The sequence below is a fragment of the Halichoerus grypus genome, chromosome 9 (genome assembly GCF_964656455.1).
Source record: "Halichoerus grypus chromosome 9, mHalGry1.hap1.1, whole genome shotgun sequence".
Lineage (NCBI taxonomy): Eukaryota > Metazoa > Chordata > Mammalia > Carnivora > Phocidae > Halichoerus > Halichoerus grypus.
In genome coordinates this window covers 2,833,790-2,860,651 of record NC_135720.1, presented here as the reverse complement: position 1 = coordinate 2,860,651, position 26,862 = coordinate 2,833,790, and the positions used below count along the sequence as shown (strand labels likewise).

Genomic DNA, 26,862 nt, shown 5'->3' with positions numbered 1-26,862 from the left:
ACACAGGGATATGACCACTCAAATCCTCCCGGGCCGGGCGGTCAGGTCCGCCCCCCCGCCACGCACTCCTTGGTCCACGGCCACTCACTTGTCAGGACTTGCAGCAAATTCCAGCTCCTCCCTGGGGCCTCCCATTGACCCGTCACATTCGATCCCTCGGCTCTCTGCGCCTCCACACTCTCTACTCCTCCTTTGTCTGATGTCTGTCTTTCCAAGTAGACTGTGGGCTCCAAGGGCAGAGGCAGCTTCCACCCATCCTGGGAGGGCCCCCCTAGGCAGTGCTTGGCCCTTGCAGAAACTCAGTAAAGGCTTGTTTGATGAAGAAATGAATGAGTCACTCCAATCAGATGTGACTTTTCCTCTCTGAGGTCATCTAACTTGCCTCAGGAATTCGGGCACATCTCTCACTCCTGATGGATGTAAGATCTGTTAGTGCCGGGAGCATGCCCCATTGATCTTTGAACAATCACCTACTGGAGCGTCAAGCCCAAAGGGTGGCTGAATATATGGGAGAACAAAATGACAATTCTTACAACACAAAAGTTGCTGTACTTACCCTATTTTCAGGGCTAAATAATAAAGCTTCCTAAAGACTTTTCAACATGAAATGAAATTTCAAATGTGTGGACATCAGTGACAAAAGCAAATGGAATACTTGTGCATTTAGCAAATGGTCTTATCAAATCAGTGGGAAATTAAATTTTAAACCCGAAGTCATTTTTATTATATTTTTCCTGTTGAAATCTGACTTGCTTCTGTCTAGTAGAAATAAGGAGTAATTTATTAAATACTCTGTGTGTCTAGTACTTCTTAAGAGAGAAAAAAAAAAGGAAAAACATCTTGCCCTCACCTCAAAAAGATGGTGATAAATGAAGGAAGAGTTAGGATAAAAACAAAACAGAAACAGCTAACAGGTCGGCCTTCAGCCCAACTGAGGATTCCATGCAAACAATATTTACTGAGTACCCACAGGCTCCATGACATGAGAGAGGGAAAGTAATAAAAATCAAATTATATTTCTCTACTTGTAAGCAAGTTACATACTTGTAGATACATGGAATACATAAAATGCTCTTAAATCCACATAAATCACAACATTTCCACAATGTGAATATCCACACCTTCAATCTATATAGCACTCCACTGTTTTTAAAACATTTCCACATAAAACATCGCATTTAGGGGCCTCTGGGTGGCTCAGTCAGTTAAGCATCTGACTCTTGGTTTCGGCTCAGGTCATGATCTCAGGGTCATGAGATGGAGCCCTGCATCCGGCTCTATGTTCAGCAGGGAGTCTGCTTGAGATTCTCTCTCTCCCTCTCCCTCTGTACCTCCCCACCACCTCTCCCTCTCTCTCTCTCAAAAAGAAAAAAAAAATCTCATTTAATTTGGAAGTGAGCTAATCTAGTTAGGTTAGAGTTACGTCAATGGCTAGCTGTCCCTAAAAGCTTTGGGAGCACGGGGCGCCTGGGTGGCTCAGGCGTTAAGGGTCTGCCTTTGGATCAGGTCATGATCCCAGGGTCCTGGGATCGAGCCCTGTGTCGGGCTGCCTGCTCAGCGGGAAGCCTACTTCTCCCTCTGCCTCTCCCCCTGCTTGTGTTCCCTCTCTCGCTGTGTCTCTCTTTGTCAAATAAATAAATAAAATCTTTAGATAAAAGTTTTGGGAGCATAGAGCCAAGGTGATATTGAAGAAAAACAATGTGAGGGTAAGAAAGACCTGCTGCATTGGATACCAAGACTTATTTTAATTCAATAGCAAATAAGACAGGTTAGTTTTGGCCCAGGTGAGACAAATGGAGCACAAATAGACCCAATCCTTCCAGGGGCTCTTACAATGTGAGAGTGACCACGAAGGTGAGTGCAGAAAGCAAGGCCAGTCCAGTAAGTGGGGCTGAGAAACTGGTTATCTTATTTAAAAAAAGACAAAACACAGAATCAGTTTCCTATCTCAGACTTGACAAATAATTCATCTCGAGCAGCTAAAGGTCAAAATGTTAGAAATAAGACTTTAAAAGTTTTATATGAGAATAGATGAGCTTTATGACTTCAGAGTAAGGAAGACTTCTTATCACAGAAAGCACAAACCATCAAGAAAAAGATTGATAAATTCAGCTACATAAAAATTAAAAGCTTCTGCATAAAAAGGTTAAAAGATGGGCCACACAGTCGATGCTATTTATAACATACATAACTGATGAATTATTATCCAGAAGATGCAAAGAATTCTCAGAAATCAATGAAAAGAGAGAGAAAAGGAGAGCGCCATGCACGTGGGTCCTGGCAGCGGGAATCAGAGCCTCAGTGAGTCACCAGCTCCCACACAGATCTCACCCCTGATGCCCTGCGGCAGGTAGGGATGAGGAGCCCCTGGACGTCGTTGGCTGGGGAGTGCGGAGTGTGCACTGCACACCGATCTGGAGGGAACTCGGTGGTATTTGGTCAAGTTGAAGATCAGAGGCTCCACAAGCCAGCAGCGTCGCCCCAGGTCTGTGCCCGAGAAAACGCCCTCCTCCACGTGCACAAGGAACGATGTGCCAGATCCTCAGAGAGGCATTGCTCATAACAGAAACAGGAAAACACACAGCGCCTGTCCACAGGAGAACTGCCAAATGTTTGTATGGTGGGCAGCAAAACACCACACAGAAGCAAGCACAGGGAACCGACTTGAAATGATCAACACGGACATATCTCATCAATGTAGCCTGGAGCGAGCTGCATGAGAATACGTGCGATGCGGCCGTGTAACACAAGCCCCCCAAACAATACTATAGAGTGTCGGGATATACACAGTGGGAACGTGAAGAAATCAACCGGGATGATGACATCAAATCCAGGACAAGTGTAACCTCTGGGTGATGGACCGGAATGAGATCGGGCAGGTGTGGATGGGGGCTCGCTGTATCAGTAACATTTTATTTCTTAAGCTGAATTATGAGGACATATGTATTTGTTACAATAATTTTTATTTGTATACATGTGTGAAATATTTCATAAGAAAAATTGGAAAAGGAGTAAAGTTAATATTTCTGTTTGTTGAATTTGAGTATGTTTTCTGCAGAGCAGGGGGCTTACCCAGAGTGTGGAATGTGGAGAGAAAGACGTTGTTCAGGGTCATAAAGGCAATTTTCAACCTTTGATGTCCGTGGGCCCTGCCCCTGGGTTCCCAGGGAAGCTGTACTTTAATGTTCCCCAAGGTCAGAATGACTTCACCGAACTTCAAAGCATGGGCTGTTTCTGCCCTGAGCATACATTGTACATCTGCTTCGTTAGCAAATAACCTAAAAGAAACATTTCAAACTAAAGATAAGAGTAAAAATCTCCCTTAGTTCTCACACCTCCGAAGCCTGCAACTTTGCATAAAGCACAAGACAAAGTTTGTAATTTTCTGGAATGTCCTTCCTCGTGATGATTTGTAAGTCTCGATGTAACAGAACACATGTACAACCCTGTGTTACACATTCCCTCTCCTGAGCTCTCTGTTCTTTGTGAAGATTGTGTATCCCAGGCAGGTGTCCTCACTTGGGCTCGGATAAAACTCTCTTCCTTTTTTTAAAAGACATTCTCAAAGGTTTATTCATTTTGTGTCAGCAAGGGTCACCTCGGAATTCATCCGGCTTTCCCTCTCTGGATGAGTTCGTTCGAAGCCTAGGAGGCCTCAGTGTTTGTAAGCGCTGACATTCACGGAAACCTACATAGGTTGTTAGTGTTAAGTTTGTCTGCAATGATGACACAAGCCCTTAGATTAAAGGGCCCCGGGATATCAAGTGCGGAACATTCTACATCCCTGTGAACTCCCTGTCTCTGAGATCTCTCTACGGGGACCCACATCATGGCTGCCGAGGGACAAGGGGAGCTCTGCAGAGACCCACCACGTCCGTCCTTGTCCTGTGCGGGCTGTGGCGCTCCCAGAAAACACTGTGTTCCCCACGATTGCTCGGGAAGCTGATGCAGTCTGAGTGTGTGTGGGGGGCACTGCTCAGGGAGGGGCAGGTGGCTCCCTCCCAGTTCATCGTCCCCCAGACGCAGGGGGCTGGTGTCGGACATGGGGTCCCAGTGCTTCATTTGACTCTGAAATGGGATAGAACTGGGACGGCAACGGTGCAGGTGTCCTTTTGGAGTCAGGACACCTGAGAGCTTTCCCGTGGGACAGCTGGGTTTCTGAGAGGTCGTGGGGAGGATTCCGTCCGTGGATTTTCCCAGCGTCCGACACCTGTCATTGGCAGGGCGCGTTCGAAATACGGCAAGCCAAGGTCAGGTGGAGCTCAGGTAGGAGCTGGGCAGCCCGAAGCACCACCACGGAGCCTGGGGGGGCCCACGCACACGGCGCACCGAATGAACTCCTTCAGCCTGCGCACAGGATGTGATGTCAGGGACGGTGGAGGGGCCGGGGACCCTGCCCCCAGCACCTGTCAATGGGGCGCCCAGTGCTGGGCGGCAGAGCCGGGGGGACTGCCCTTGGAAGGGGTGAGGCTGCAGCTCAGCACTTCTCCCTCCAGACCCCTTCTAAAGGTCACCAGGAAAATGGGATGAAAAGCCAACATTTACTATGAAAAGAAGAGATTTAATACAACAAAGAAAAGCTGCATTCTTACTAACATTCTGTGACAACATTCCCAGGAGGAGACTGTTCCACTGTGAAGTTTTTAACTATGAGCGGCACTATTTTAAAATACACGTGTACTAACACATTCCCCGTGCAGACGGCTCTGGCACTGAGATGGGGTCTGAACAAATGGTCTGGAAATAACTGCTTTACAATTAGTGTGTGGACGTTTCAAGTTTACTTAAATGGGAACATCATAGTTCACTAATAAAAAGTAAGAAAAACATCTTACTTTCTTTTAAAACTTTCCCCCCAACACAGGATTGCTCATGCGACCTATTTGGTCGTTTGGAGTGAGCCTGTGGGAAACTAAAAAAAGGAAGAGAGAGAGAGAAGAAAGAAAAGAAAGGAAAGGAAAGGAAAAGAAAGGAAAGGAAAAGAAAAGAAAAGAAAAGAAAAGAAAAGAAAAGAAAAGAAAAGAAAAAAAAGAAAAGAAAAGAAAAAGGCCAGAAGCAAATAAAGGAATGAACTCCACATTTGCTACTGTGTAAAGTGGCCCACGGCTCCCTGACGGGGTGACTGCAGAATCGTGAGCTAAGTCCACCAGTTATTAGATGGTTGACCTCGGTCAGAGCGGATGGGAGAACCTTCTGGCTGGGCCACGGAGATGGAGGTGAGCCTGGGATGGGGGGGTCTGGGAGCTTGGGCCCGTGGACCTTCAGCAAGTCACCTACAAATGGTGCGCTGCCTCACATGCAAGGCCGAGTTAATAAAAGGGCGTCCATCACGGGGCTGTGCACTGTGAGGCTCAAACATAACATGTAATGTGCTCAGAGCACAGTGCACATGAGGTCTGGGGAAGAAAACCACGATCAAGCCTGAATTTATTTATTTTTTTTAAAGATTCTATTCATTTGACAGGGAAAGAGAGCACAAGCAGGGGGAGGGGCAGAGGGAGAGGGAGAGGCAGACTCCCCACTGAGCAGGGAGCCCAATGTGAGGCTCCATCCCAGGACTCAGATCATGACCCGAGCTGAAGGCAGACGCCCAACCGTCTGAGCCACCCAGGAACCCCTGAATTTTCTTTAGCAAAGTAATTATTCACACTACTCAAGACAACGAATAAGACTATAAGCCTGAGCCGTCCAGAACATCAGCTAGGGGCTCCATGGGCCGCGGCCCCACATAGCCTTGGGGCCCGTGCCCCATTCCCTCCCTCCACGGGCGCAAAGGGCACACTGCTCTCCCCTGCATAGCTTTCCATTCTTGCATTCACGCCCCCACTCTTGCCTCCCCTGGAAGCACTGCCAATCAGACTATCTCTGAAGACTCTGCCCACATAGAAGTTGTAACTTGCAACCAAGTTATCTGCATTTGGGTCCTGGTTCCGAAGGCCCACAGGCATGGTCTCTGGACATTTGTTCATCATATCAGGGAAGACGCCTGCCCCCAGACACTCTCCTTTTTTCAAAAACCTGCAGTTTCACAGTAGGTTCAGAGTAGGTTCCTACTGTGATCTATGCTACATAGGACATAAAATCTCACAGCACCAAAATTATCTCTAGACTATTACTCTTATCTCCTCAATTAGATTGTAGGCTCTCAAAAGGTAACATCTGGGTCATCACTTAGCCTAAAAGATCAGATTCAATATGGGGTCCTAAAGTTCTGACTTGGAACTTAAAAACTGCTTGTTAAGGTTTAATCCAATTAGAATATCAGAATTTACATTTATAAATCTCTATGAGATATTCCTATTTAAGTCTTATAATATCATGTTTTCTATCTAGGCACTTAAAATTTGATGTGACATTATAGCACAAAATTAACACATAAACTATGATTCTAACAGTAAAAGGGCATGCGGGGGTGGCATTTTAAATAGAAGTGTGTGCACGAACTCTCTCACACTCCCCTTTATGCATTCAACTGGGATGTTTCAGAGGCGACAGAAAAATAAAAATAGCATACAAATTTAATTGAAAAGAACAAACCAAAAGGTTGCTTTCTGTGGTGATAAGACTTGAGATGAAAACATACGACTAATGATTGAGATATAAAGGCATTAGCCTGCCCAAGATAGGGCAACCCAAACAGAAAGCTTGTTACTTTGCAGGTTGAGGTGAACTTAGCTTAAGACACAAAGTTGCCACCCGTTTTCAGATCTCCAGCCTCTGGGCTGATTCCCTACTGGAGTAGGGACTCCACACCCATTGTCCAGAGGTTCCACTTGGGGTGAGAACCATGGTTAATATCTAGGAAACTAGAGTCAGCCCAAGGCCCCCATAGATGGGAGCAAGGGGAACTCCCCAAGTTAGATTCCTCAATACATTTCTGTTATAGGTACAGCCCAGGGCTATAGTTTCAGCAATTCCTGTCTATCTGAAAATAAAATGGTAGACATCAAACTATTAAAATAGATCAGGGGTGCCTGGGTGGCTCAGATGGTTGGGCGTCTGCCTTCGTCTCAGTTCATGATCTTGGGGTCCTGGGATCGAGCCCCGCGTCAGGCTCCCCGCTCAGCAGAGAGTCTGCTTCTCCCTCTCCCTCTGCTTGTCCTCTCTCTGTCTCTCTCTCTCTCAAAATGAATAAATAAAATCTTTAAAAATAAATAAATAAATAAATAAATAAATAAATAAATAAATAAATAAAATAGATCAGATTTCGGCCTTCTGTACGCTATTTCTTTTGAGACCCACAGACCAGAGTGCTCGTAGAGAGTTGAAATTGATTCCTTTGAAACATGCCTACCTGTCCACCATGGGGAAACCAAGCTAAAGAGACCCCTTGCCTTCCTTGCCTTATTAGATGAGAAAAACAAGTAGCACTGATAATTTAGTCCTGCACAAACATATCCTGAACACAGCACCCTATGGAAACCTGGATGCCTAAGCAGCATTGCAAAGGGCAACAAAGGGACTCAAACCATGGCAGAAGGCAGCTAACACAGATGTTAAGGCTAAATGGTTGCAAATGACACCATCAAGAAAGTGAAGACAGCCCACAAAGTGGGGGGAAATACCTGCAAATAATGTATCTGATAAGGGACTCATATCTAGAATATACAAATAACACTTGCAACTCAATAATTTAAAAAAATCACCTAAGAGGTAAAAATGGTCAAGTGATCTGAAGAGACATGTCCCCAAAGAAGACACGGCCAATAAGCACATAAGAAGATGCCCAATCCCACCAATCAGTAGGGAGACACAACTCAGCCACAGTGAGATACCACTTCACACCCACCAGGATGGCTGTAATCCAAACCGTGAACAAGAGAAGTGTCGGACCCCTCCATCACGGCTGGACTCCTCCATCAAATACTGCAGCCACTTTGGAAAAGTCTGGAAGCTCCTCAGAAGCTTAAGCACCGAGTTACGATCTGCTCTTGCAATCCCACATCTAGGTATACACCCAAGAGATACGAAAACATACGTCTGCTCAAAAACTTGTACATAAATGCTCATCACAGCTTTAATCACAGAAGCCAGAAAGTAGAAACAAGCTAGACACCTATCAGCTGTGTACTGGGTAAACAGTACATGCTGCGTCCATTCAAGGAGATGTCTGGCCACAGACACCTGCTGCTACATGGATGGACTTTAGAAACATGATGGTAAGTGAATGAAGCCAGTCACAACACCACCGATTTCACTTATAGGAAATGCCTCAAGTAGGCCAATCTGTAGAGACAGAAAGTAACTCGTAGCTCACTAGAGCTGTTGGAGGGTCAGCGGAGGGGAAATCAGGTGTCACACCCATTGTCCAGAGGTTCCACTTGGGGTGAGGAAAAGTTCTAGATTGTGCTGACGGTTGTACAACTCTGTGAAGACCAAAAACCCTGGCGTGGACACTCATCTGGGTGAAATGTATGGGATATGAATTAGATCTCATAAAGCTGTTTATAAAAGCAAGAAAAAATTCATGGCATTCAAGGGAATGTGGAACTAAACAATGCTGAGGAGATTAAAAGAAGGGACTTTCTTGGCGACTTTTATGAGAGCTCAACTTAAACATGGTGCACAGTACATTTCTCCTTGTGCATCTAATTTCAAATTCTGAGTCAATTCTCAGAAAAAAATGTGGAACTTTTCACAAGGACCCCCCCCCCCCCCAGGAGGCATGGCTGGAGCTACAATGGACAGTCTCCCCGGGATATCTGCTCACTGACGATGCCAGAGAATTTAGGATGGAAAGGAGAACACAATTAGGCAATGGAGTGTCCCCACCCGCCCCCCCCCCAAGGGCATGAAGGAAGCTCCCTCCACCACTGAAAAAAACAGGCAGTCAGCAGGTTAGAAGCTCGAAACCTCTACTCATTCGTATGGAGGTACCAAGTATCCTTTTATCTCTGTAAACAATCCAGTTTGGTGCTACAAAAATAAAAAATGCTCAACTCGAAATTCTCACATCTAATTTAACAATCTATTCATATGTGGAAGAAACAAATCCACATCTGAGAATTTCCAGTTACAGATTTGGGATTATTTCCCTCTGTGAGGGAGACAAAATCAGGAGTAACATTTGAGTCTCTGGGGACATATAACATTTTGACTATTGTTTGGATCTGAAAGGCCATTAAAGCATATGTCTCTGGACACCACACAGATAGAGGCAACATTCTGAAATTGGTAAAAGGGTCTAATGGCTTTTTTCCTCTGAGTCTTACAGAACTTCCCCTCATTTATTTCTTGCTCCGTTCTTCTTTAAGGAAAAACTTCCTCAGCTGTGTTAGCCTTCAATCTTGGCCCCTCACAGATGTGGAATTATTCTTTAGATGTTTATTCTGTTTCTTCTAAAGTTGATATATATTTAGACAGAAAGCCATGTTTATTCCGAAATCCAAACAACCAGGAAGCTAAGGATACTTTTTTAAGAAGAGAAAAAAATCAAACAGGTGTTGGCAAGGGTGTGGAGAAAGGGGAACCCTCCAGCACCGTGTTGGGACTGGGGCAGCCCCCGTGGAAAACAGTGTGGAGGCTCCTCAAAAAAATGAAAATAGAACCACCCTATGATCCAGTCATTGCACTACTAGGTATTTATCCCAAAAATACAAAAACACGAATTCGAAGGGATACGTGCAGCCCCATGTTTATAGCAGCATTATCTACAATAGCTAAACTATGGAAGCTGCCCAAGTGTCCATCGACTAACGCTTGGATAAAGATGTGGTGTATACACAATGGAATATTACTCAGCCATAAAAAAGAATGAAATCTTGTCATTTGCAACAACATGGATGGAGCTGGAGAGTATGATGCTAAGTGAAATAAGTCAGACAAAGACAAATACCATATTTGTCATATGTGGAATTTAAGAAACAAAACAAATGAGCAAAGGAAAAAATGAGAGAGAGAGAAAGACACCAAGAAGCAGACTCGTAACTACAGAGAACACACTGATGGTCACCAGAGGGGAGGTGGGCGGGAGGATGGGGGAAATAGGCGATCGAGAATAAGAGTACACATATTGGGATGAACCCTGAGGAATGTGTAGAACTGTTGACTTACTATATTGTACACTGAAACTAACATAACACTGTGTGTTAACTATAGCGGAACTTAAAATAATTTTAAAAAACGAAAGAGAAACATGAACTGACCATAAAGAGCTAAACAATTTAAGGCTGGGGATTTATTTTGAAGTGCAAGTTCTAGAATATATAATGGGGTCAGCCCAAATTCAACCTGATGTCCACTGACGTCTGGAAAATGCTCAGGTGGGGGGGCAGTGGGGGGCTCTGTTATTTCCACTCTAGGACTAACGGGTGGAGATGTTTAGTGCTTCCTCTGTGGATCAAGCTTTGTCTCAACTGGTGGCTTTCATGCTGGGGTTCTCTAGGACCCTGGGGTTGTATGGCCCGGCCTCCCACCCATGGGGGAGACAGGGGCGAGAGGGAATGCACAGGGAGATGAAGATGCCCCCTCCTCCACAACCAGAGCGGCTCTTCTCCAAAGTCTGTCTCATATACTGTGGCTCTGCACATGATGTTTGAAAACAGTGTTCCAGGGTATGAGACACAAGCAGAAACCTGGATTTAAATTTACTTTCAGGGTCGTCACGGAAAGGACTGCCGGACTGTCTGGCGATTCCGTCGTCCTTCCAAGATATAACACTTGTGGCTACAGCGGCGAACACCATGTCTGATATTTGTACTGACGACCTAGGGACACTGAAACATCGAAAAGTCTCTTATGTATGACCCAAAGCTTGATTTTATTCAGAAAAGTTTTGCTATCAAGTATATTTTATTAACCTATAATTATTTGAAAAAGGGGAAATCACAAACTGGAATATTCCTGTAATCAGAAAATACCTTTCTACATCTATTTCAAGATCAAGAGAATTTATTAGCTTCGGATCACTTGTTCTCTTTTACACATTTTTCTGATCATTCTTACCCTTTTTTTTCTTGTTTTGATTTTTGTTCTCTACGCTCATCTCCTCACTAGATCTTTTGCTATGTAGTTCAACGCAGGAATGGCTTCCCAGATACAGCAATACTTCATGGTAAATAGCATGTAAACAGGTGCGCTGAATTGGTCACGTGAGCACGTGAGGCACTCGGTATAACGTGTGGCAGACCAATTTAATAAATGTATAAAAAGCAAGTTATTACTCTTGTCACACCCAAGCAGTGTGACAAGATCATGAAAGGTAAAAGCAAATGGCTCTTGTTCTTTCCTGTGAATAAAGTAATCCAGCCAACATAGACAAGGCGATAGAGTGGGGGTGAAAATTAAGGTGAATCTCCTGAGTTTTGAGAGAATTAGTTGACCATCACCTACAAGCACAAATCAAGAACACAGTTCAGAGGAAAGAACTCAGGATGGTAAATGAAGATAAGATCCTAGGAATTAGTTGACATGTTTCCTGATGCTGAACACTCCTGAATGCATTTAGGGCGAAGTTTGTGGGTACCTCCGGGGCAGAAAAGGTGGTCTGTGCATGAGTCTTCATATATCGTAGTTTTGTAGACTGTTTTATACGACCATTTCCTTCTAATAATTTATCAAAATATGGTCACTACAGTTAAAAGACAGTGCTGGTGAAAATTTGGCCATAAAAGTATGTGGAAAATAACAGCAAAGAAAACAATGTTATAATGTTCTCATAAAATTTATTCTATAAAAAGAGTACACGCATATCCACCTATTAGGTACAGTTATAACCAAATAATTTTAAGAAGTGGGGAGCTAAGTATGACAAAACAATTTTCCTAGAATCAAGACCCATTTTTATCTTGTTTTTCTTTTTAAAGATTTTATTTATTTATTTGACAGAGAGACACACAGTGAGAGAGGGAGCACAAGCACGGGGAGTGGGAGAGGGAGAAGCAGGCTTCCCACCGAGCAGGGAGCCTGATGCGGGACTCGATCCCAGGACCCTGGGATCATGACCTGAGCCGAAGGCAGATGCTTAACGACTGAGCCACCCAGGCGCCCCAAGACCCATTTTTATCTTGTTTTGAATGCTTACTTCTTTATATTATTATTTATATATTCTAGATTTTAGACTGGAGATTACTGTGAGAAAGAAAAGTTGACAGAAAAGGAACAAAAGTATCCTTAGACCCGGTAAACACACTGAAAGAAGAGAACAATGATTGCAGACATGTAATACCTTTCGTCTGTTTCAATGAATGAAAACAACCTAACTTTAATTTTCCCCAAGGTATCACCTCAATTAAATTGGAAAATCTGAAAAAGCATTTCTCCTTTGTTTTGAAACATCAATTTAAAAACATTATTATTGAGTTGTCCAAATACACATCCTATTAAGGCATGTTCCTATTCTATCAGAATTCTATCAATGTTTCTAAAAGGGTTAAATAGTATACGACCTATGTCCATTTATGCTAAAGAACTGGTACCAAAAATGCAGCAGCAGCACCAAGTGCCCCTCCCGGGGAGCAGCATTCGGCTGTGATTCCTCCGGGGACCTGCCCAGCATGCTCTGCTCTGCCCCTCACTGCAGTCTTTACCACGGTGACACAAAACCAGGGCAAAGGGGGGAAATAAGATGGAGTGGCAGGCACCTCTTCTCGGTCATTTTAAAGGCATCAAAAGCTTTGTGGTTTAGTGGAACGATCAGTTCTCTGGGTTCTGAAACCCAGGACTCCTGAAGGGGCTGGGCCTGCTGACCTCCTGAATTGGCTCCCTCGGGACAGGGCTGGGAAGCAGCCACACATGTGACCTGAGCACCGTATGCAGCAGGCATCTGCTCCAGGGTCTCTAGAACTCAGACACAATGTATACCTCATATGCGGGTCCCCTTCTCATTTTTTAGACAGAAACATTGCTGGGATGGCATTTTCCTGGCCCCTGTACGCAGAACAGGTAATGCGGCCTGAACATGTTATTTTGGCTCTAATGTACATCCTAATGGTTGAGGGCACGTGCTTTGGAGGCAGCAGAACCGAGTTTGAGTCTGGATTCTCCATTTATAGTACGATCAGCACGACCCCTGTCAAGCTGTCTGACGTTTAGTATTCAGTTTCTCATCGGTAAAAAGAGTATAATTTACTTACTTTTTAAGGGTTCTTATACAAAGCTAATTAAATCATATGTGTGTTCCAGGATGGTTTTATTTGCATAAGCGAAAACTCAAATGAAACTGGCTTAAACCATAAAAGGAACTGGCTAGGTCGCCTAAGTGTCCCACGGTAATACGGACTGCAGGGGTGGGCTGATCCAGGGCTCCGGTTTCACTTCTGCACGGTTGGCTCTGCCCTCCTCTGTGTGTCGGCTCCATCCGCAGACTGGGCTACCTCATGGTCTCCTACACGTACCCACACGAGTACTTACAAACACATGTACCCATAAACCTACGTGTATAGAGACTGGATCATTTTGTTCTAACCCCCAGACTGTCAAAGAGAATATTTCATACTCTGCTAAGAAAGAAAACTTGCATAAATCAACTTTCAGACGGCTCTGTTCCCTGCACTGCAGGACCTAGAACATGCACGAAGGCTTGTGGACTGGAAGAATCGTCGTCATGCTCCTCCTGGTTTTGCCTCTCCTTCTCTCCTCCCAGATGGAGGCTCTGGGAGTGTGCCGTATCTGCCGCCAGGTCAGTGACAGCGTGCGTCTGCGGACGCGACCGGCACGCGGACGGTAACCACAGATCGCCACGTGTCTGCAAACACGAGGAAGAGCTGCCAGTGATGATAAGGACCGCACGGCAGGGACGTGCCCAGAGTACTTTGGTTATGCAGACTTAGGGGAAGTACGACGACGCCATTCTGGAATCTTTCATCACCGATACTGTACAAACTCGAATCCCTCCTCGGTCTCCTAACAATGATTTTCCGCCGTTGTGTAGATGATAACCCCTTCTTACATTTCCGTAAAGCTTTAGCTAGTGTCGAATGGCGCCAGCAGCCGTCAGGGACGCCCCGCGGGGTGTGAGCGGAAGGCTCCGGCGTGGACCTCCCCGGGCGCCCACGAGCAGCCGGTCACCTGGACACACGAACATCCTCTGCGTTCTCTGACTTCAGATTCACTAAGACGTCAGTGTCTCCCCAACGTCCCTCTCCAAGTCCTGTTTTGTTTTCCCCTCCGATTTTTCTTTGGTGTGGCCACCCCTGGATCCCAGAGCTCTGCCCACCAGTCTTGGGGTAAGCTCAGGGCAGCAGGACGGAACTAGGTTGTCCCCGCTTAACAAGAGTCTAGGGGGGACTCCTGAGTCCTGCTGGGGAAGCTCACGGCTCAGCATGTCCCCAACCCCGTGTCTGCCCGGTGTAATGTAAGCAACCAAATAGCAACTGCAGTATTCCCGGCCCCTCCACCATCTGCTGACAGACGTCGGCCCTCCCTGCAGGGTAGATACGAGGAAGACTGCAGGCCATGGAAAAGCAGAAGACACCTGTAGACACGCTGAGTTCACTCCAGGCTCACGTCCCATCCCTCTGTTCTGTGCCCCTGCCCTGCGCCACCTTCCTTCCCTCTCGGCTGCGAGCAGTCCTGTGTCTCTAATGTAGGTTAGAGATGCCTCTGTGGAGCCCACGGGGAACTCTCCATCCATTCCCGTCTGCCGCGCTGTGTTCATGCTCAGGGAGGGAGGGCAGTGGGACTCTACAGTTTGGGTGTCGACTGCTTCCCACATTTTGATGTTCTTTCTGAAGTGGCCACTACCAAATCCTCTCCATGTCAGTCTCTGGTCTTCCTTTCATGCATCCTTCTCCGTATGTCTGCCCACCTGCCCCTGCTCCCCCTCCGTGTCTGCCGACTGCACTCTCCCCATCGTTCCCTCCATCTTCCCTTCTCCTTGTTCCCCGTCCTTCTCTCTCCTCCATGCCCACCCCTTGATTATTTCTTTTTTAAAAATAAGTTATTGTTTGGTGTTATCAGACCACACAGAGAAGGGGCACCTGGGTGGCTCAGTTAGTTGAGTGTCTGACTCTTGATTTTGGCTCAGGTCATGATCTCAGGGTCATGAGATCGAGACCCACGTCGGGCTCCATGCTCACTGGGGAGTCTGCTTGAGATTCTCTCTCTCCTCTGCCCTTCCCCTGCTTGTGTGCTCTCTAAATAAATAAATAAATAAATAAATAAAATCTTTAAAAAAAAGAACACACAGAGAAGGCTTAGCCTGAGGAAAAGGAGGTGTCCATTCATATCAAATTTTTAGGACCTTTTCTGGTATTTCAAGTCCTTAGTGAAAAGCATGTGTGCAGACTTCCAAAGTTGGAGGGGAAGCTTGGTCCAGGAATCAGGAGAAATTCCACTGCTGACACATGCCCTCCTCTGCTGGACCCCCTCACTTGAAGTGCATTGGCAGTCTGACGCGCTGTTCGACAAGCCCGCGGACGGCAGGGCCAGCGCTGGCAGAAGGTAACGCTCAGTGCTGCAAACCCACTGCAGCGTGAGCCTCCTCAAACACTTCTGTCTACCACACTACTTTGCCAGCACATCGCTGTCTGGGGGCACCTTGACCTGGGACCGGCAAAGGAGAGCCCAAGGTGGCTCCCCAGCCTGCACCCTGTGATCTTCCCACTCAACCCACCGCCCCCCACGGCCTCGTCATTGTCCATGGCTCCGCTCTCACTTAGGCTGGGATCTGGGTCTGGGGGAGCTGTGAGCCCTGCCAACCCTCATCAAAAGCAGCTTTCCTGCTCCTCCTGCCATCCTAGGGTCTGCTTCCCACACCCCATTTGGGAGGGGCTTTCCAAGGCAGATATGGCCCTGTCACTCCTCGGAAGGACCCCCTTCGGGGTGTCACTGTCAGGAAGTGAGGCATCTTGGGGCCTGTCGGGGTCAGCACGGTGTGATCTGAGATCCGACCCCTCCTTGGCTCTGGTCCTCCCGCTCTGGGTGCGCCGGCCTGTGGCTGCCCCCCCAGGGACCCTGCACCTGCTTCTCCCTGAGGAACACTCAGAGACACCAAGAGCCGTGGCCCCACTTTGTCCCCCCTGCTGAAATGACCCCGGATGTTTCCTGGGCCACCCTATCAGAGCTTGCTCTCTCTGTGCCCCTGGCTTCCTGCTAACTCCGTGTGGCTTTTCTCCCCACACCGTCACTACTGGTACATTTTTCTATGTCAATCTGGCCTTTTCTCTTCCCCAGGAGAACGCATCTCCATGAGCACAGGCTTCACCCCTCGAGCGAGTGCTCCACAGATCTTTACCACGTGAGTGCTGGTGAGGCTGAGCTTCCCGGGTGCCCCACAGGCCTCTGAGAAAGCCGCGGCCACCGCTGGTGGTGGGTCCAGCCTCGCGCCAGGGAGGACCCTCAGACACACCGTGCTGACCCCGACAGGCCCCAAGATGCCTCACTTCCTGACATGCTGTCCTCCTGGAGGCCAGAGGACAGCCCATCGCCTTATGGTGCCTCTTCCACAACTGGGGGTCCAACTCAAAACCAGGTGACCTGCTGGGACGGTCCCATCTGCTGCTGTGACAAATCACAAACTCAGCCTTCCATCTGGCCAAAGATGCTGTGCCCGCCCGCCCCCCCCCCCCTCCAGCACACCGGCCCAGTGTGCCACACGTGGACCCTGGGCTGGGCCCTCTGATGCTCCCAGGGCTGATGGGGGACTCCTGCCATCGGCGTCCCAGCAGGACACATGGCCATGCTCACCACCTGCTGTTGTCAGCATTTCAGCTGAGTGTCCCAACTGGAAAAGAAGCGCGTGGACTCCCCTGGGTGTCGAGCCAGCGGGCCCTTCTCTGGCAAGCTGCAAAGAACACCTCGTTCCCGCACGCGCAGGTGCTTCTCTGGGTGTGGCTCCCTGCTTGCGCACCACATGTCAGGGTTCACGGGGGAAGGGAAAAAGAGGAGGGAGCGTTTGGGGACAGAGGGAGGGGCAAGAAGAGCTTTTTATGACTTCTGAAGTTATCAGATAGGGTGGCTTTTCTCTTTTTAACTAAGGCGCGTCCTGGGTGCAGGCAGCAGTGAGACTTCAGGTCACGTCAGATGAACAGCTGCCCTTCTGGAACTTTAAAGAACCGTGACCTTCCTGCCTAAACCATGAAGGAAGGACGTAAATCGTTCTTGGCCGGCAAGGGCTGACCCAGAGCAGCAACGGGAAGCAGCACGGGATTGCAGAGGGGGTGCCTGGAGGCTGCGGAGTGTGACACGGGGGCCCCGGAGGTCACGGGCACAGAGGGAGCCCCTCGGCAGAACCTGGCTCCTTCCGCTCCGTTCACCAGCTGGGAAGCCGTCTCGGGCGCCAAAGCTTTAAAGTGACATTATCTGTCACGAAAAACCAGCATGAGGACTTGGAGAGCTTTTACATTTGAGGAGAAACTGCTTTCAGAGAGTCACAAAAACCGTCTTCTTGGAATTAAACCCATTCTCCCGTAAGCACGAGCTTTGAAAGTAAAAATCCTTATTGGCTTTTATTGTTTCTCAGTTTTTAAAAATTGCTGGTGTTCACATATGTCACAATTTCTGAGATCTTAAGAGGTTAATAGTTTCTCAAACTTTTAAGATATTTTACTATGCTTTTAAAAATTTTAAGTGCTCGAAATGATTTTTTCCCACAATCTTTGCTGTGGGACGGCACCATCAGCAGCTACACTGGGCATGTAGATTAGATGCCACTTCTACGGAAAAGGTTCAAATGCGAACAGCAGCCTTACAGCTGTGAGCTGCCCAGCGCCGGACTGTGCTAAGCTGACGTGCACTTTTATAAGGATTTCTTCTTTGTTGCACGGACACAGTGGTTTTACCTCCCCCCACCATTAGTACTGGGTCATGACCACTTTTTCCTACACTTTAACTCCCTAAATGAAAGCCCTATAGGTAATTCCTAGGCACGTGGTGAACACTCAGTTAATACGTGAGGCCTCCAAGGACGTCACATGTGCTAGAAGACGGGCCGTGCACGGACAGCGTCCACATAGGACACAGCTGGACAAGAGTCCTGAGGGCTGCTCACGCCGTCCCTGGACGTAGAGCCGCCGGAGTGGAGCCTGATGGGTTCCCGATCAGCTGCAGGTTGGTTCCAAAAGGTTTTATGTAAGTTCACACATGGCCACAAAGCACTGAGCTAGCACGGAGGAGTCGGGCCCACATCGATGACAGCATCAGGGAGGACAGGTCGGGGAGCGCCCCAGGCCCAGGCCTGACCCAGCAGGAGGACATGTGACTTGGGGAATTTTACAAAAACCCAGAACATCACAGAAATGGGTGACTGAGCCCACACCACAAGGAAGACCTTCTCCCGTTGCTTCTCTATTCAACACCGTCCTCCCCCCAGATGTGATTTTGAACACAAACCACCCTCTATGTGAGGACCCAGGGCATCACGCTCTACTCCAACCTGGGTCATTCAGCAGTGACTACCTTTCTGCACCAATTCCCACAGAGCTTCTCTGTCCAAACCCAAGTGCTCCAGAGCCAGGGTCCCCTGGGGAAGGAGGTCGCCCTGTACTAATGCCTCCATGGAGGAGCTCTGAGCAAAGGGGGAGGCTGGGTGCATGGGCCTGGGCCTGGGGGCGGCTAGTCGGGGGGCACAGCACAGAGGGTTGAGGGAGGGTCTGCGAATGGGTGGGTCTGGGTGCAGCACTAGAAGGGACAGCAGAAGGCCACACTCAGCCCTCGCTCTGTGGGTGGGACCCAGAGACAGTAGCAGGAAGCTCGAGCCGGCCCTGCCCATCACCCCTAGTGAGTAGAAGCCCCATCATGGTCGCGGTGGCGTCTCCAATCTGTACCCCTTCTCCCTCCCTTGTACACATGCAAAATGACTACGGTTCATTCTAATGAGTCACTCTTAACGTTCTTATGCCAACTCTTGGAGTCCTATTGTCCTGAGCCTCAAAACACAGGCTGTTAAAGAAAAAAGTGCTAGGTACTGATAAAGATTTTCCGACAGTCTAGATCTTTCCAGCCATTGCAGCAAACCGCGAGCATGTCCGCGAGCCCTGTGCACATCAGCTTCCGCATGTCCTATCAGGTCGGACATTGTCATCTACTTCGCTGTTGGAGTGGATCCTACAAAGTCTTGATCGTGCAAGATCTAGAAACATAAGACCTAGACATATGGAAGTCATGCCTGACCTCCTGCTGTTTCTTGGGGTTCTCTGGGGTGAAGGCAGTCAGCTCTAACCGCCAGAGCATCTCAGCAGCATACCTGCCCTGTTCCCTCAGGTCATTACAATCGCAGCTGACTGCGAGGAGCCGAAGGTGTTCTAAAAATAAGGGCTCTTTCTGCTACGTTCGTCTGGTTTTCTTTCCTCTGCTTTATCTTCAAAGTCAACCAAAGAGAGTCACTTTAGCAAGTCCCGGGACAGGAATGTCTCCCGGGGCACCTCTGTGCATTTGCCCTGTGGGGCGTGGCCCTGAGGCACTTCAGTGGTTCACTGGTGGGCGGCCGAGCGAATGGGGTGGTCCCACAGGCACCAGCGGGGCCTGCACGGCTCCATGGGGCTTCCGCGGCCACCTTCTGGCCTCGCGGACACTTTCCCACACACGGACACGCCACTGCATCTTCGGGCCTCCTCTTGCCTTTTACTCACGTTCCTGAGTAACCTGCTTTCTTTTATGGTCATCTTTAGAAGGGGACTGTCCACACTATACTTCGGATGTGAAAATACATTTGGAAATCAATATCATATCTAACCTTAGTTGTAGAAGGTTTGCAACCATCTTGGGCCATAAGTGTTAACATGGGGATCTGAATGAGCAATTTTCTTAAGTAGTCACTAGAGCATTTCCACCATAACCATGCCAAAATAGAGTCTTTCAAAGTAGAATCCCTCCACCCCTCCCCCTTATAAATTCAGCTGCACATTTTAATGAGTACAAGCTGCAAGCCCATGGGCCTTGCGCGGTACGGTGTGGCCGGGGTGGTCTCAGCTGCGTGTCACAGCTCATGTGAACTGCAGAGACGCATTAAAGCGGGTCCCAGACGCGTGTGAGGGCTACTGTCCTTCTGAAACCCCCAGCCTGAAAATACGGCCCCTGAGTCATTCCAGGGGCGTGAAGCCTGCCAGTCTCATTCAGAGCCCTCTCTCCTCTGCAAACAGAAGAAAACACAACGGCCAACAGTCTTAAGTGCTCATTCTCGGACTGAGTTTTGTGGATCTTGCTAATTTCATACGGGAGAACAGAGCAGACAAAAGAAAGGACAGTTCTTTCCTGTAAGAAGCCAGAGAATACGTACGAGCACCTCACCTCCTCTTCCAGCACCCCAGCCCAGCCATACTGGGTCAGTCCCCGAGCTGGAGGGCCGACCCCAGAACAGCGTGGACCCCCTTCTCTGTCATACAAGAGCTGCTATTCCATGAGGTACATTCAAAACGATGGCACTGTAGATGAAACTGTCACTCTTGGTAACCTTAACAGAGCTAAACTTCGGAAAAGCTGCTTTGTGGTATACTAACCTGAAGCAGATGTGTACTCCGAAGGGCAAGAGAGGCTGACAAAAGAGGAGAGAAACTCCGTGTTTCCACAATGTACTGCAAAACTCTTTACAGAGAGGGTCCAACAAAAGCCAGCTCTGGGCAACACCCCAGAATGCCAAGTGCAAACCCTTCCCTGACGAGGCCCATTTCACTTTTCAAGCATTTAATAACTAGAGGATGGCATTAGCATATGGTTGTCCCCGTACTGTAGCTGAGGAGGTAGGAGCTCAAAAGGATGACGTGCCTGGCGAGGCCGAGGGCAGAGACGAGGGGCGTGCCAGGTGGCCAGGAGAAGGGGTGGCCAGCAAGGTCGGGGTGCATCCAGTGGTAGGGAGCTCTGTGCAGGTGTGGAGGGACAGGAACACGGCCTGGGGATTCCAAGGACCCTTGCAAACCAAAGCTCGTTGGAGGAGTGGCCGCTGTGTATTTTCTGGGTAGAATCAAGTAGGGTTCTCTGATGAGTGGTGTTCCTGGGACACTCCTTCATGGATCTCAAGATATATATGCAAATTACCATCACAATAAGTACTGGCCAAGGAAGATTATTCTGACACCTGCTAAAGACAGCGAGGAAGACTCTATTCACCAGAGCACTGCAATGGGGTCTCGCAGTAGGAGAGCGAGACCGAGCTCGACTCCGATACAGGAAGGAAGAGTGGGGATTTATGGGCAAGGAGCAGAGCTGGAGGGTTGGTGAGGGCAGGGTGTGTACTCCGTGTAAACTGACCTCACAGGAATCTCACTGCAGGCAGGGGGTGACCAGACATCACCTGCGGAGTGGTGGGGATAAGGAATTCGGTCAGATATCGGGGGGGGGGGGTTCTCTCTAAATTGGCTCAGCAGGATTCTTGCTAACATTGGGCACTGCAAGGACGACGCAGGAGCCCAAGGTCGGAGCCTCGTTGCGAAGGGGACCCAGAGGAGCCTGACTAGTTTGCTGGAGGAGAGTCTTTGTCACGGCACATCTCGGGTGGTTTCAAACGCAGGCTCTTGTCTGCTTGGTGAGCAATCACAGGTTTGTGGTCCCTGGGCACGCATTCGCCGTCCAGAGCGCGGAGCGCAGGTGCCTCACGGCTAACGGCACCACCGCGACGCCTCCTCGCTAGCTCGGGGCAGCAAAGGCTTCTGACACAGCTGCAAACCAGACGTGATGAACCATATTTTATACTGAATATATTTGTGCCTCATCCATTTGCTTGATTAAATCACACTGTAGCTTTACAGACTATTTGTTGATAATTCCTACTTAAGTTTAATTTAATAGCTTTTACCAGTGAAAATGTATCGGCAAACATATAATGCCGGAGGAAAAATACAACACAACATGACCCAGCGTCATCAGAAATAAAAGCAGAGCGTTCTAGAGGATGTCTTTAGTGCCAGCCCATCTGTACTTATTTGACAAGCACAAAACCCTCGGGCCCAAGAGGAAGGTTATTTCTGGCTAAACCACTGGTTGCCAACTCCATACAAAACAGACCTGTCCTCAGTTTCCCCACATTTCAGAAGAGCTCTTTGCACCGGAGCAGCCAAACGTCCTGAAGAACCCACACCACACTGGTTACCAGGTCTTACCACCCAAGCCCCAAAGCCTCTCTCTCCACCTTCTCCCTGCCCCGGAGAGTTCAGACTTCTCCCACCCACTGGATAACTGGCCGCATCTGAGAACCATGCACCCAGCATGCAGGCGGCAGGGTGAAACCCTGGGTGATAAGTCAGGTGATGTGTGCACTTCCATTTCTTTCCTGTGCTTCTGAAATCATGAAAAATACACTGAAACCCTCTCTGCCGGATCGGGGTGTGTGGTGGAAGACAGTCGGCACACAGGCTTAGGAGAAGAAGGCATAAAGGAGGTGATGAAGACAAATGGGGGGAAATCTCAATATTTTTGGTTGTCTTTTCACATATTTTTGAACAAGCAACAATATTTTGGGGAGTTTTCTTTGATGTAAGGAGAGCAAGTATGTCATGAAATTGTTGAGATAAGGCATATCCCAAAAAGCGACCACAAAGAAATTAATTTTAGTGTGTTTAAAATAGAATAAACACACATAAGCAAAACAGTAAGCAAATTAAATACTTATTAATATGGACTCTTTCTTGTGGTCTTCTCTGATTTTTTGTTGCTGTTCTTGTTGTCTGAAAGCCCAATAAAAATCAGGCCTCCCATAGAATTTTTGGGTGCTTTTACTGCAAGTACCTGAAAATTATTTTAATTAGAAATGGTTTTCCGGGAAACCACCCAAGATCTAGAAGAAGAGCTTACCTATCAAGCACCAAGAATAAACCTTAATGTTTAACTTTCCAGGAAGCTTTCTTTTTCTCCATGACCAGAGCCAACATCACTCCCAGGATTTGCTACGAGTCCCTTAGCATTTACTTTATTAAGACATCATGCTTTCCTTTAAAAGGGGTAAGCAATTAAAATATATTCAAATGTGCACATAGACAACACTTGGCGACCTGCACCTGCAACCACGGGAAATAGAAATTAATCTGACAATCGATATAATTAGACTGTTTAAGTTACGGATGCCAGAAATTTCACACAGCAGGTTCCATTCCTGGGTCTGCCTCTCTCACTAGATGTTAAGCTCATTGAGGGCAGGGATCATACAAAGATCACATCCTATGTACCAATTGCTTAGCATGATGTACATGGTATACGCTAAAAATTCTTGGTGTAAACAACCGAGCAAGTCTGTAAATAAATGAAATTCTTCCACTCAACAGCTTACCACTTATCCGTATCCCAGCTAAAGGACTTGCATTTTGTCCTTCTCACCCACCCTCAATTGTCTTTCAGTAAAACTGTCAAAAATGATAGGTAATAAAGAGAACCAACTCCCTGGTTTTGGTGACTCCAAACAAAATAACCGTTCCTGAAATGAACTGTCTTTGAGCATTGATCCCTTCAACAAACTGGTAGATAAATCATACTGAGTAAATAATGTCACTTTTTATTAATTTAAAAACTATATCTCCCCCCCATCGCCCCCACCAGGCACTTCCTAGCCAACCCTTCTCAACCTCCCACAGCCCCAAGCCAGGCTTCGGAGCTTGAACGTCAGACCCCTGGAGTCTCTCCTGGGGAAGTGAAGGCTGAGCCAGGAGGATGCCTTCCCGAAGCTCCCGAACTTGGGCTGCTGACACTGGGGCATTTCCTGACTCTAGAAGCCGCCTTAGCTCACGACGCCATGGGTTTGGGACCTGAATTGGTAATGCATTCACGGATTGGTGCAGCGGACTCACAGGGTGATACGTAAGAAAAGGAAGAGGAACACCGCCATCCAGCCAGACGATGGGAACTCCATCTCAGCAAATGGGGCCGATCCTAGTGAATGACGGTATTGTGTATGGAAGGAAGCCTGGGAGAAGTGATCTCTGGCCTTTTCTTCCCCTAAGTACAGAGGAAGGTCATCTAAACTATTAATTACCAGGCTGAGTGTTTCTTGAGATAGCACAAGCCATGGGTTCTACAGGCCACAGGGGCAATCCCAGGTTCACACCATGCCAGGAGACACCCAACACTATGAAAACCATCACTAAGCCCAGAAAATATTCATCAGGATCCATAGCTAACAACTGACTAACAGTGCCACCATCCAGACTCCATGTTAAGTCTTTACGTACGATAGCTCACACCCGTCACCTTAACCCTACGGGGCAGGAAGTACTAGCCCTTCTCCCAGCAGAGGGAAATGGGGCTCACAGAGGTCAATGAGCAACCACCTGCTGTGAAAGATGCACATGAGAATCCAATTCCGGTGGATGTGATACAAAGCCCAGATGCACCTGGAACTTTCCAACTGCCAAAAAAGGTTCTCTAGAATAATTTCAGGTTGTGGAGCACCTTCCAAAATACTCCTCAGAGTAATTTCCTTTTAATAATTACAAGAGCCTTCCTTCAAGTCCCATCTAATACACGGTAAACTCCAGTAACCCCACAACCCAGAAGGGCTAAAATTAATAATAGACGGCCCATGCTCTTACAGCAAGAACTTCCTTTAAAACAGTCTAGGCGCAAGAGCATAAGCAAGTCCTTTGGCTTCCCTGGGCTCCGTTTCCTCATCTATAAAATGGGCTGCTGAATCAGGAGCTGGTTACACCTTCCAGGTAGGTGCTGAGGCTCTCAGGCAGTGAGGTCAGCGCCCTGAAGTCCGGGTGAAGGTCAGACAGTGAAACCTGATATCTTTCTAGGGCATGCACAAAGAAGTCTAGGAAAGATACCCAATTTCCCTTTAGAAACTCCAAAAATCACTCTTGCCAGAGTCAGTGATCTGGCCCTCTCAGTTGGGGCAATGCCGAGACACTATAAAAATATTTAAGCTATAATCCATAAACCGTTTCCAAATTTGATTAAGTAATCTGGCTTCTCTGTTGGTTAGAGTTTACCCAATGCTGGATTCTAGATTAAAGTTAAATTTAAAAGCAAGGATGAAAACATTAATTTTAATGTTTTAATAAAGATAATAGTGTTTTCAACTTAAAGTAACTACTGTCACTTTCCTGTTCATGGCACTAGATTCTGAATTCAAAAAACAAAAATTTTGTCTCTGTGTATATTTTACAAAATAAATTTCACAGAAACAATGAAAAAAAAGTTGTTTTTTTTTATAATTTCATCAGTCCAAACAGGAAATATACATCCGTGCTAAGTGTTTTGTATGTCCTACTACCCAACCCCAAACTATTGACAGACCCCCCCCCCTCCAAAATTTTACATTTTTTTGATGAGTGCTTCTTGGCCTACAATCTGCTGTGGATATGCAATGGATAAACAGGCTTCTCTGGAAAAAGATGGAGAGACAGCTGGGCAGGAATATGGAACTTGCTGGACGGAAGCACAGGGTCAGCCACTTATTAGATCCCCCACTAGGTGGAGGCACCATGAGGCCAGGACTTCTAGGACTTGTGGTTTTGGATCTACAATGCTGAGCACATAGCAGCCTTTTAAAAAGCAATTGCAGAATGAATTAGTTGGTAAGTTTTCAGCAAAATCCTCAATTTTTGGGCGGGGAGTCCCCCTATCAATAGAATGAGGATAGTAAAACATGCCTACTTGAGTTTTCACAAGAGACAGGTGAATGCATGTGTAGAGAACAGAGCATTGTATCCGAGCTATCTTTCTCAATACTTCTATCCGGCACCCAGCATCCAGGTTATATGAGGTGCTCATTGAGTGCGTGCTAATAGATCACATTCCTCTCTAGTCAGCTGACCTTCTGCCTATCTAATGGTGTATTTATGGTTTTTAGAAATTTTATTTTCACATTTATGAAACCTCATTTCTATCCCCCTCTTGGTTTCCCATTATGCTATTTTTATGAGGCACTTCCCAAACCCGGTTCTACAAGCTGAACCGTAACACTGGAGGTGAGTATATCATGCTGATGGGATTCCTGACCCTCCATGAGTTCAGCCCAGTATCTATTGCTGGTCTTCCTGAACAGCACTGGGAGTTTCCCCACCCGTGTGCCTCCCCTTGGCAAGGACAATAAATGAAAAGGAGACAAGGAGCTGTATAATAAACTTGGCATTTTGATGAATAAAAACTTACTGGGCATAAAGGTAAATACTGTCCTGGCTTTCTGTTCTTATCAATTTTAGCTTTTTAAAAAGTGCCTGAAATCCGGGAAAATGATTTATCTCACTAACTCGTGTTTAACTTCTGTCAATGCGAGATTTGAGGCAAGCCCTCCTCCATTATTTGATTAACAGTTGTATTTGTTTGAAAAATATGTTCTACCCTCAGAAACCAGCCACAAAGATCCTATCTAGTCCAAATCTGACTTAGTGATACCATAACAGAAACTTTTTATACGAGTAATTTCCTGTTGCATTCATGTCTATTCCTGAGCTTTGCTTGAAGATCTGGTGATTGTAACAACCCTGCCTGGTATCAAATACCATGGCAGCCAGGACAAAGAAAACCAAGAGGAAAAATGTGACATTGTTCCAATTGATTTGACTTCCTTAGAAATAAGTCAAAGCCGAGATAGGTGCCAGCCTTGTGGCAAAGGCCAGGGCAATGTCGAAGGGAAACACTAGGCTGTGTAGCCAGCCCCTGCCCCCAGCATCACAATCTCTCTCTCTCTCTCTTTTTTTTTACTTAAACACGTTCCACCGTTTGGTCATCTGTAGATTCAACAATGTAATTTGGACACCGGGATGAAGAGAACAAGATCTGATTGCTGAAATAAAAAACCACATCAGAGAACTGTCCACAGATGATTTTGGAAACCCAAAGATGACAAGATGAGGGACAGGAGAAAAGGACATAATTTTCAGGGTCCTCTGGGTTTCAGGGCGAATCTCTATTAAACCCGGGGCTGCAGGGATATTGCGCCAGGCACTTCGCTACTGAGCACCGTTTCAGACTGGCCCGAGTAGATTGTATTGTTACCTTTTAACATATATGTATGTATTATATATAGTCAATGCTACACTGATTTCAAATACACAT

The 26,862-nt window shown here is 47.1% G+C and overlaps 1 protein-coding gene across 10 annotated transcripts in view; it reads right to left on the bottom strand.

Moving 5' to 3' along the window:
* RPS6KA2 (ribosomal protein S6 kinase A2) overlaps positions 1-26,862 on the bottom strand; it is a 344,404-nt gene that overhangs the window by 134,589 nt on the left and 182,953 nt on the right. The window lies entirely within an intron of this gene.